Below are 10,426 nucleotides of genomic sequence, written 5' to 3' on the forward strand. Positions count from 1 at the left end.
TCGTTGATGCTCATACTTTCTCTTTGCACATTATGCAACTCTTGCTTGAGCTGCATTTTCCTGGCTTGCGTATTTGTGCTATACATTTTTGACAAAGTATCCCATGCCTCCTTTGGCGTACTTGCATCCTGAATATGCACAATCATAGAGTCTGAAATACTAATAGACAGCCAATACATAACTTTCCTGGCTCTCTCATGCCATGCTTTGAATGCCTGCATTTGCTGTTGATTGGGAACATCAGGAAGAATTGGTTCTTCTTCATTTCCTGCAACAAATTCCCAATATCCTTTTCCCATAAGGAAATTCGTCATTCTAAACTTCCATGCCTGGAAGTTGTTCTTGTCAAGCTTTTCAGTTACAATCTGTGAAAGAGAATCAGACGCCATTACAGAACACTGCGAAAAATTCTGTCACTGCAAAAACTCAGCTTCACCCTCACAAGGGCAAATCTGCAAAACTGGCGAAAGTGGTATTTGACCACACAGTCACTTCCTAGTGACGATTTTGCATCAACAGGCAACAGGGATGATTCTGTAACTCCCAATGTCTCTGCACACGAGCATACGATGCAATATCTGTGGTAACTTTTCACCGACCTGTAGAACAGTGGTCGCACAGCATAAAACTGGGCCTTTTCCTGAGTGCGTGCAGAGAACTTCCGCCTCCAAAACAGGCCCCGAAATGGCCTCAAATCAAAAAAACAGGGTCGCCGAGAGATAAAGCTCTGGCCCGCAGCATATACTGCCCTCTTGCTTCACCGCGAAGGGCGTCTCAACCTGAGACAATGCACTCCTGCAATTTCCGGCTGTGCTACCTGCAGAGATCTGCTCCCAAAACAGAAAATGAAAGCAACACTGCTCCTCTTACCAGAACACCGCGAGCTTGGCTTGCTTTCTTGAGCTCCTTACCACGAACAAGGCTCTGATACCATGTCAAGATTGTGGGAGAGAAGGAAGGAGTCTCACTTGTAGCTCTCTTGCTTGCACAATGGAGGAAGACACACAAGGGTGGAGGCTGAAAACAGTTTTCCTCTTCTTAGTTGTGTAAGCCAAAAGAACTCTCATACAAAGAAATAGAAGAACCCTATATATGGGTCTCAAACCAAACTCAACTAACTAAGGTGGCATACTAACTGAGCCACGAACTAGAGTAGATAAGGATAGCTATCATGTAGCTATTATTCATGGGCGGTGTACCAACCGCGTCTGCAACTGACAAGTCGGTGACATAAATACACAACGGTCACCCTGGCGTATCACGAGTGGAGCTCGATATCTCAACATCATTAATGGCAAGGTTGCACATATTTTAGTGGATATGGGCATCACTCATAGCTTCGTCAACACCAAATATTTGGATGGGTTGAAGTTGCTACCCATTGATATGGATTCCTCCTTGTAGATAAAAGCTGTCAATGGTGCATATGAGTCTAGTAAATAAGTGTGTCCATGTGCTTCAATTGAGCTATCACCCTCTTGCACAATACAAGTGGACTTGATCACTTTAGATATGGGGCCTATTGACATTGTTATTGGATCTAATTGCCTAAAGACACTTGGCAAATTCACTCTAGACTTGGACAAAATGAAAATGGAATTGAATTGGCAAGGACAACACATAGAATTGAAAGGCATGGACCACAAATATATAGAATTCATCTCTAAGAAGAAATTACAAAAAGAAATCAATGCCAAATCATACATCTTCACTCTTTGCTTGTGAAAGTATATGAAGAGCAATCATTAAGTCGGCCATCTTTTTCTACAAAGAAAAGGGATCCAAGATTGGAAGAGTTATTGGAGGAACAAGGATTTATTTTAGCCACCATCATCTTTACCTCCAAAGCAAGAGGTTGACCATCCTATTGATTTGTTTCCCAACACAAAGCACATCAACAAACCTCCCTATTGCTTGTCCAAGTTTGAGAGGGAAGAAGTGGAGTGGCAAGTCAAAGAATTGCTGCAAATGGGTTTAATTCAACAAACCCAATCTGCCTCTCCCATGCTCTTAGTCAAGAAGAAGGACATATAATTTTGTATGTGTATTGATTATCAAGATTTAAACAAGTCAATGATCTAGAATAGGTATCTTATTTCCCAAATTGATGATCTTTTGGATGAGCTTAAAGATGCAAACGACTTCATCAAAATAGATATTCGTCAAATTCGAATGAAGGAAGAAGATGAGTTCAAAACAACTTTTAGGACTCAAAGAGGGTTATACTACTTCTTGGTTATGCCATTTGAACTTCTCAATGCGGTTGCTACTTTTCAAGCCCTCATGAATAAAATATTGTAGCCCTTCTTATTCAAAATAGTCCTTGTTTTCTTTGATGATATCCTTATCTATAGCAAATCCAAGGATGAGCATTTGAAGCATATATGAGAAGTCTTTGACACATTACGAAGACACACACTCTTTGCCAAGATGACGAAGTGTTCTTTCATGGAAGATGAAGTTGAATACTTAGGTCATGTTGTGGGTGAGCAAGGCATTAAAATGGATCCCAATAAGGTAATAAAAAAAATGTTAAAGAATTGCCTACTTCTATGAGTGAAACCTCTTTGAGAGGATTCATTGGGTTATCATCATTCTATAGAAGGTTCATCAAGAATTATGCTCATGAGACTGCTCTGTTTATGCACAGGCTCAAAAAGAAGGCTTTCTTTTGGGACTCTTTTAATTTCAACACCTATCCTTGTATGCCCGGATGTCTCTAAGGAGTTTATCATATGTATGGATGCTAGTGGAAGAGGAATTGGGGCTATTTTATGTCAAGACCATGGAGTCATAGCTTATGAAAGCCAAAAGCTTGATGACAAGGAGCATCAATTACATGTTTATGAGCAAGAGATGTTGGAAATATTGCATGTTATTAAAAAGTGGCATCATTATATCTATGACAGTCATTATTTCTTTAGACATTCATCAAGACCATCAAATCTAGTCATGACTTAATGCAGAGACCTTAACTAGTCATGGTTTTAAGAGAGTCAAATTTTGTGACTAATTCTTGTCCTCCAATTACTTTGTGCCTAGACTGTAACCAGATTCACCATGAAAATGGCCTTCCCAATGGATCAAAGATGTGTAAAAATTACATAGCACAAAGAATAGAATCTAAGAAAGAGATAGAGAGTACACAACAGATAAGAGGAGAATAAGTAAATTCTTTAGCTCCAAACAATTGATAAAAAGATGGTTCTTTCCACCCGTGTGCTTCCACTATGAAGCTTAGATGGAGATCGAGGCAGAAGATAGGTGAAGAGCTTAAGGCTGGCTAGAACAACTCTTACTGGGTGAAAGATCGATGATAGATGGACGTTGTCAAGGGATTTTGCTTTTATAGCCCGCGAAGGTAATTAGGTCAGCCTAATTGACCTACCATATGAGCCTCCACTAGTTGTTTAGGGAATCTTGGAATATTCCCTTTACTATTGGTAGGCCAAGGGTAGTGGGCCCCTTTTAACTCCGTTATCCTGCAACTCGATGCAATGTGCCTCGAGTTGCTACTAGCTTAACTACTCTCTCTAACCCAAAGATTGGACCCATAATGGTGACCTTTTTGCCATCCAGTCACATAGACCTCAACTTACATACAAGTTAGGACACTCAACCAATATCCAAGCTCACATATGGCTTATCCTCATAATGGGAGTCTTACAACTTTAAGCACCATGGATAATTGGTGACACCTTATGTATCCTCAATGGATAACTTTGCATTCACCTCCATAGGTGTAGCTATCTCCTTGCACTTGGTCATGCCAAATAGCCTTCAAGATCTCCCATGCATACTTCTTCCGAGAGATGAAGATCTTTTCTGACTTCAATCCCCAAACAATAGTGCAATAAGCCCAAATCTATCATTTCAAACTCATAACTCAAATCCTTTCAAGTTTGGTTGATCATATCTTCATAGTCACATGTAATAAGAAGGTTGTCCACATATAGGAAAATCACTACAGCTTTTCACCATCCTTGTAAACATACAAGTTAGCATCTGAGACACATCTTTTGAAGTTTAAGCTTAAAAAGAACTTATCTATCCACTAGTACCATTCTCTAGGGGCTTGTTTTAGCCCATACAATGCCTTCTTCAACTTACACACTTTGTTCTCAGAATGGAGGGCCTCAAACCTTGGTGGTTGAGCTACGTACACCTCCTCCTTGAGGTCACCATTTAAGAACGCTGACTTAATATCCATTTGGTAAACTGACCATTGCAATTACTGTGCAAATAGTGGTCACTCTAGCAGTTGGGAAAAATGACTCTTGAAAATCAAACCCTTCAACTTGTGAAAATCCCTAGGAAATCAATGTGGCTTTGTACTTTTCTAAGGTACCATCAACCTTGTACTTTACCTTCTACATCCACTTGGTACCAATAACCTTTCGCTTTGCTGGCCGATCCACTAGCTCCCAAGTGTCATTCTTCATTATGCTATCATACTTGGCTTGCATAGATGCCTTCCATGCTGGATCTGTAAGTGCTTCTTGTAAGTCAGTTGGCTCCTTTACTTCTCTCATAATCTCAACCACATCAATGCCCTATTGACTATGTGAGCAGAAGCCCTCCTTTGCTCCTCTATTCTCTGAGATCTCCTTGGTCTATCTGCCTTCTCCTCAATAGATGTAGACACAGGATTATTGTAGTGATAGAGCTGCTTCACCCAATGTGGCAATGGCTTTACTTGGTGATCTAATCACCTCAATGCCCAAGAAATAACGCAGCTCTCCCAAATTCTTCATCTCAAACTTCTGCTTCAGTAGCATTTTCACATGAAGGATATCTTCATCACTATCACCTGTCATAATCAAATCATCAACATAAATGACAAGTAGCATAATACCTTTCTCTGTTTTTCTTACATAAAGTGAGAAATCTACCTTGGAAATATGAATGCCAATATTGACAAGATACTGTCCTATCTTGTCAGACCATGCTCTAGGTGCTTGCTTCAAGCCATACAAGGATTTCTTCAACCTGCAAACAAACTCAGGATGAATAGCATGCACATAACCTGGTGGCTGCTCCATATAGACCTCTTCTTGCAAATCATGATGCACAGGTTCATAGTGAACTACTTCTTCGCTTGATGATAAAGTGGAAGAACTTTCCTTCTCCTCCTCCAATGGATGTGGCTCCTCCTTGAACAACACATCACAACTCGCCATGATCTTCTTTGCCTCTTGGTCATATAATTTGTAAGCCTTCTGCTCATCACTATAACCAAAGAATATACATTTTCTACTTTTTGGTTTTAACTTGTTTCTCTTCTCATCTAGAACATGTGCATAACATTCACATCTAAAAATTCTGAAATGTGAGACAAATGGTTTCTTACCAATGTAAGCCTCATGAGGTGTTTTTTCCTTGAGAGCCTTTGTGTAGCTCCAATTTAGAATGTAGACTATAGTATTAATAGCTTTAGCCCAAAAATGGTTATGCTATCCCTTTCTAATGGAACCTAAAACGAGCGGGCACTGGCTATAACACTAGTCGGACCTCATGCTCATGACCATCACGGCCTCACGGACCAGGAGCGTCAATCTAATGCTAAGGGACAAACTGCCCTAAAGCTTAATTCCTGCGTTTATAGTTTATAGTCCAACATTTCCCTAAAACTCCTCTGAGGGAGAACCCTTATACATAGGCATAACGCTTTGTCACACACACATAGGAGGCACTCCACCGACTAATAGTCGGAGCCCCACTGCAGCTCTCCTACATCTCAGGGATTGGCCCTTTGATGCGCTGCTAAACATATAACACAAACAAGCACAAACTCCCCTCTTTTATATTTCTCGTATTTCCAGGAGATATACCATGCTTCCTCACTTCACAGTCCCTTAGGAAACCGACCCTCTACCCTACGGCAAGGGATAACCTCACACTCTCAATCGTGGGTCAAAGTCCTAAGAAAACAATTGCTATGCAGTCCAGGAGGTTTTTCCTTCGATACCATGAACCATGCATAGTGCATAATGTGAATGGTTTAGTGCATAAATAATAGAAAATCAGCATTGTGTATCGTGCGAAACCAATCTTTTCATGATTTCCATGCTAACGTTTATGTATTAAAACGAGGAGAGACACCGAGCCTTACGCTCATGATGCCTTTTCCTTTATTTTAAAACAACATCCTATAGCCATGATGCAACACATAAACCAGATTTAAGATTGTACTTTAACGCTCAAACTCTCCTCTCACCCTACCGTTTAATGTTTTGCAATCGTTGATAGGTGTAAGAGTCATTTTATGTGTATTTCTTTGTAGAGAAAGTAATAAATACGGACAAAAATATAGAAATGAGGGTAAACCGAGGCTAACCTCATGCTCTACCTTCATTATACATTGCACAAACACTTATGTGATTTTCTGGAATTTTCTTTTTATTGTTTCCTAATTTTCTCCCATTTAAAACCTATTTTTCACCATTTTTTGGTATTTTTCTTCTATTATTTCCAATACAAAATAACTAGAAATTGAAATTGATTATGGGCTATGGCCCTTAGTTCTTTGATAGCAAAATTTCAGGTTTTATTGATGTTATATCTCATGTTTCCCCTTTATTTTGCAAAAAACCCCCATGTTGCCTCTTAAACGCGTGTTTTATGGGTTTTATACCATTAATCTCAATCATAATACTTATGATTTTCTGATTTTCTGAGCATAAACTGATCAAAATCATAGCAAACAACAACATAATGCATAATCAGCCCATGGGAACAAATATTCATGAAGCAAGTTGCATAAAACATCAATTCCCTTTGTAAAAATAAAATTACCGTTCTTCGCGGGTTGCGGGTTTTTATTTGCCATGTCTCGGGACTGATTTCCAGCAGCCATTAATGTCCATGACAGTCCGAAATTAGCAATATACCCTCCTCTTGCATCACGGAGCAATCCCATCTCGGTTGGACAAGCATCCGTCGATCCTTCTTCTTCCCACATGAATATGCCTCTAGAAGAGAGAGAGAGAGGAGAGAGAAAGACTCAAATCAGAGATTTCCATTGAGGCCACCATTGTGCGAGTGAAGGGCGGCGAAGTGATCAGCAGGCAGAGGGGAAGCAAGGGCCAATGTCAATTGTAGTAGTTGCTCACAGCCAGGAAGAGGCATCTCCATGATTGAAGCACATTTTTCGGCACCATACTGTTCACGCCTTCTTCTTCCCCATCATGTTTTTTTCTTCATCCCAACATTTCATGTGGCATGAAAAATTGGTCTCAAGGGTCACTTACCCATTTGACCACTCTAATGTCCACCTCTTCAAATCTTGACCGGTTTCTTGGCCATTTCCCTGTCCGGACTTCGAATTGAGCTTTGAAAAATCCTGGGCGTCCGGCTTGGCATCCCGCATTGGCTGGTAACTCTTGACACCCCGCACGGTAGTCTGAAAAGTTATCAAAAATCAACAAGTGTGGCTCGGGCGCCTTTAAAGCACTTTGACGCTTAAAATCGTCCTAGATCGAGCCGCCACCTTCGACGTTGAATATTTTTCCCTTGATATTCGTAATTTTTAGCTATTTTAAGCACTTCTCAGCATCAAAACTATGCTCTCATTGGTGACCACGGGATAGGGCGACTCAGCCTGTCGAATCTCATAATAGATATGCACAAAACAACCAAAGGAAGCATCAAGCTGATACAAAATAGATACATACTAGACACAGCACAATGCTCACCCTACCCCCTAACAGAACCAAGGCATGACATCCACAAGGAGTAGTCCTAGCATAATCTGATAAAAGATCCGAAGCTAGTCACTAAACAACTACTCCAACACGGCAAAACTAAAAAGAACTATCAAAGAGGTTGCCCTAAGTGGTGGTATGAACTACCTACCTAACTAAGGACAACACAACTAGGAGCTCCTACTAGACGAGGACTCCTGTAGCCTGATCAAGAAGTATTTTCTTTTAGCACATTTCTTCTTTTAGGGTTTTTTATTTTTCCATACTTGGGCATGTAAAAAGGAGGGAGCTGAGTGTAGTGACCCAAGGAGAACAGGGCATCGGCCTCAGGTCCTGTCTCGGTACCCAAGAACCTACCAAGCCCTCACAAGGCGACACTGAATCCTTTTCTGGCTCTCACTTTTATTTTCGCTCCAACCTTCCTTACTTTCTTCTTTTCCAGCAAGATGCCACCCCTAGGAAGACAAGGCATCGGCCCCGGCTCTGACTCATCCCCAGGAACCTACCAAGTCTCCGCAAGGTGATGATCAACTGCTTATAAATTTTCCTTTCTTTTCTTCCCTATTTGTATAGGGGTTAGAACCCCTTTTTACACACTTTCGTATATATTTATTGCCTTTAAGATATTTATGGTTTCTTTTCTCGTATCATCTTTATTTTCTTTTGGCAGGCTTCTCTAACTGCCTCACAACTAACAAGAACTCCTAGAATGGATGCCTAGCAGGCTAGCAGAACAGGGTCACTAGAACTCCCTTCTAAAATAAGTCTTTTGATGTCTGGCAATGGCTTTACAGGAGGCAATGACTACTCAGACCTCCCTCAAACATACTGAACCGAAACCTCGGACTTCATGCCTTGGACTTCGGTCCCCAACAAGAAATGAAAACTTCCTTCACAAGTACACAAACACATATAGCATAAAAACCACAGTACTCATAAAGGAAAGATATCACCTGGATAGGGCCACGAGAAGCTTTTGCGCAACAAAGGCTCCTTCCAAGATCTTCTTCCGAACTTGTCTAGCACAAAACTAAAACAAGAAACCATTAACTGCACCTGCACCAAACAGACAAATGGCCCTCTTGGCCTAACGAAATAAAGCACTTCACTACAAAAATTGATCGGCCCTCTTGGCCTAATGAAATAAAACAAAGTAGCACCTACACGTCCTTCCCTGAAAGAATCCAGATATACAATAATAGGCTCCTTTCCAAGGAGGAAAAACAGGCTCGCAGCCCTAAACTAAATGCATAAGGTTATGACCCATCCCTCCTACATATATAGCAAGAGGCGTACGCATAACATGTTGTCTAATTAACCTATGGGTCCAAGATAATAATGGTAGATTGGTCTCGGCTACTCTTTGCATCACCCATATCAACCATCGTCTACCATATATCGCATGCTCTGCTAACATTCCCCACAAGCGACCGGGTCATGTTTCATCATTGATAACAATATCCAAACTAGGACCACAATTAAAGAAGAGGTCTTCCTCATAAGCAAGATTTGCTAGTGAATCCGCAAACTGATTCCAGTAATGTGGAATCAGCTGAAAAGACACTCTCTCAAACTCTTCAAGTAGGGTCATAGCAGTCCGATGATACATACAAAGAATGGGATTCGGAACTATGTATGTCCCATCTAGTTGATTCAGGATCAATTGGGAATCCACCTTGTTTGGAAATATGCAGTCCCATAATCAAGGCTTTATACTCCACCATATTGTTAGTGAATCCTACCCCGAGATAAGCAGCTAACCTCATTGTAACTCTACGTCGGGGATCTCGGATTACTACTCCAACACTCCCTTTTTTATTAGGGCCCCTAGACGATCCGTCAAAATATAATGTATATGTCCACAATGGGTTTACACAGCCGGCCATCACGAACTCCTCTATTCGTAATTATGATAATCAAAGTTTAGCATGTTGAGAGGATGAACTAACAGCTCCATCCCACCTTCTTCATTGAACTCAACAGGGATACTCGTCAACAGTCATAAACAGTGATGGCAGAAGACTTTAATCTCCCACAGAAAGGTTCCGTCTTCTTGCTCAATCAATTTGTATCCTTTGCTCCACCAGATAAGCTTTCCATGATGGTATCTCTGCTCCAGATATGGGTGCTCCAAATAAGGGATTAACCGCCCCATCAACCAGCTTTTAAGCTCTTTCGCAGGTCTCAAATCATCCCCAGCATGGACCTGCAATGCATTTCTCTATATTAGCATACTTAAAAATAATAATGTTTAATCTTATTACGATTAACCTTATTTTTAAACTCTACTCCCCGTAGATCAGCTAATAGGGCCATAGACCTATTCTTCCCTAACCTGACAATCTTGTAGGGGCCATCCCATTTAGGTTCTAACTTCCTTGGAAATAGCTCCCTACGCGTATCATAGTAGAGGACTAATTGCCCTTTTTTAAAGGTATATTTCTTTGCTCTAAGGTCATGAAACTGCTTCATCCGATGCTTGGCTACCTCCTGGTTTAATAAGCTCTGCAACTTCAGCTCATCCAGGTGGGCTGTGGTCGTGAAACGTTCAAAAAGGGAATCCTTATCTCCCAACGAATGGTTAATTGCAAACCGTATGGTTGGCAACTCAATTTCAAGGGGTAACACACACTCTTCCCCGTAAACCAATTTGAATGGAGTATGGCCGGTAGCTCGCTTGAAAGTGGTATTATACGCCCATACTGCCACATACAACTTCTTGT

Source organism: Lygodium microphyllum, chromosome 11 (genome assembly GCF_053477565.2).
Source record: "Lygodium microphyllum isolate KBCC chromosome 11, Lygodium_microphyllum_v1.1.10, whole genome shotgun sequence".
NCBI classification, from domain to species: Eukaryota; Viridiplantae; Streptophyta; class Polypodiopsida; order Schizaeales; family Lygodiaceae; genus Lygodium; species Lygodium microphyllum.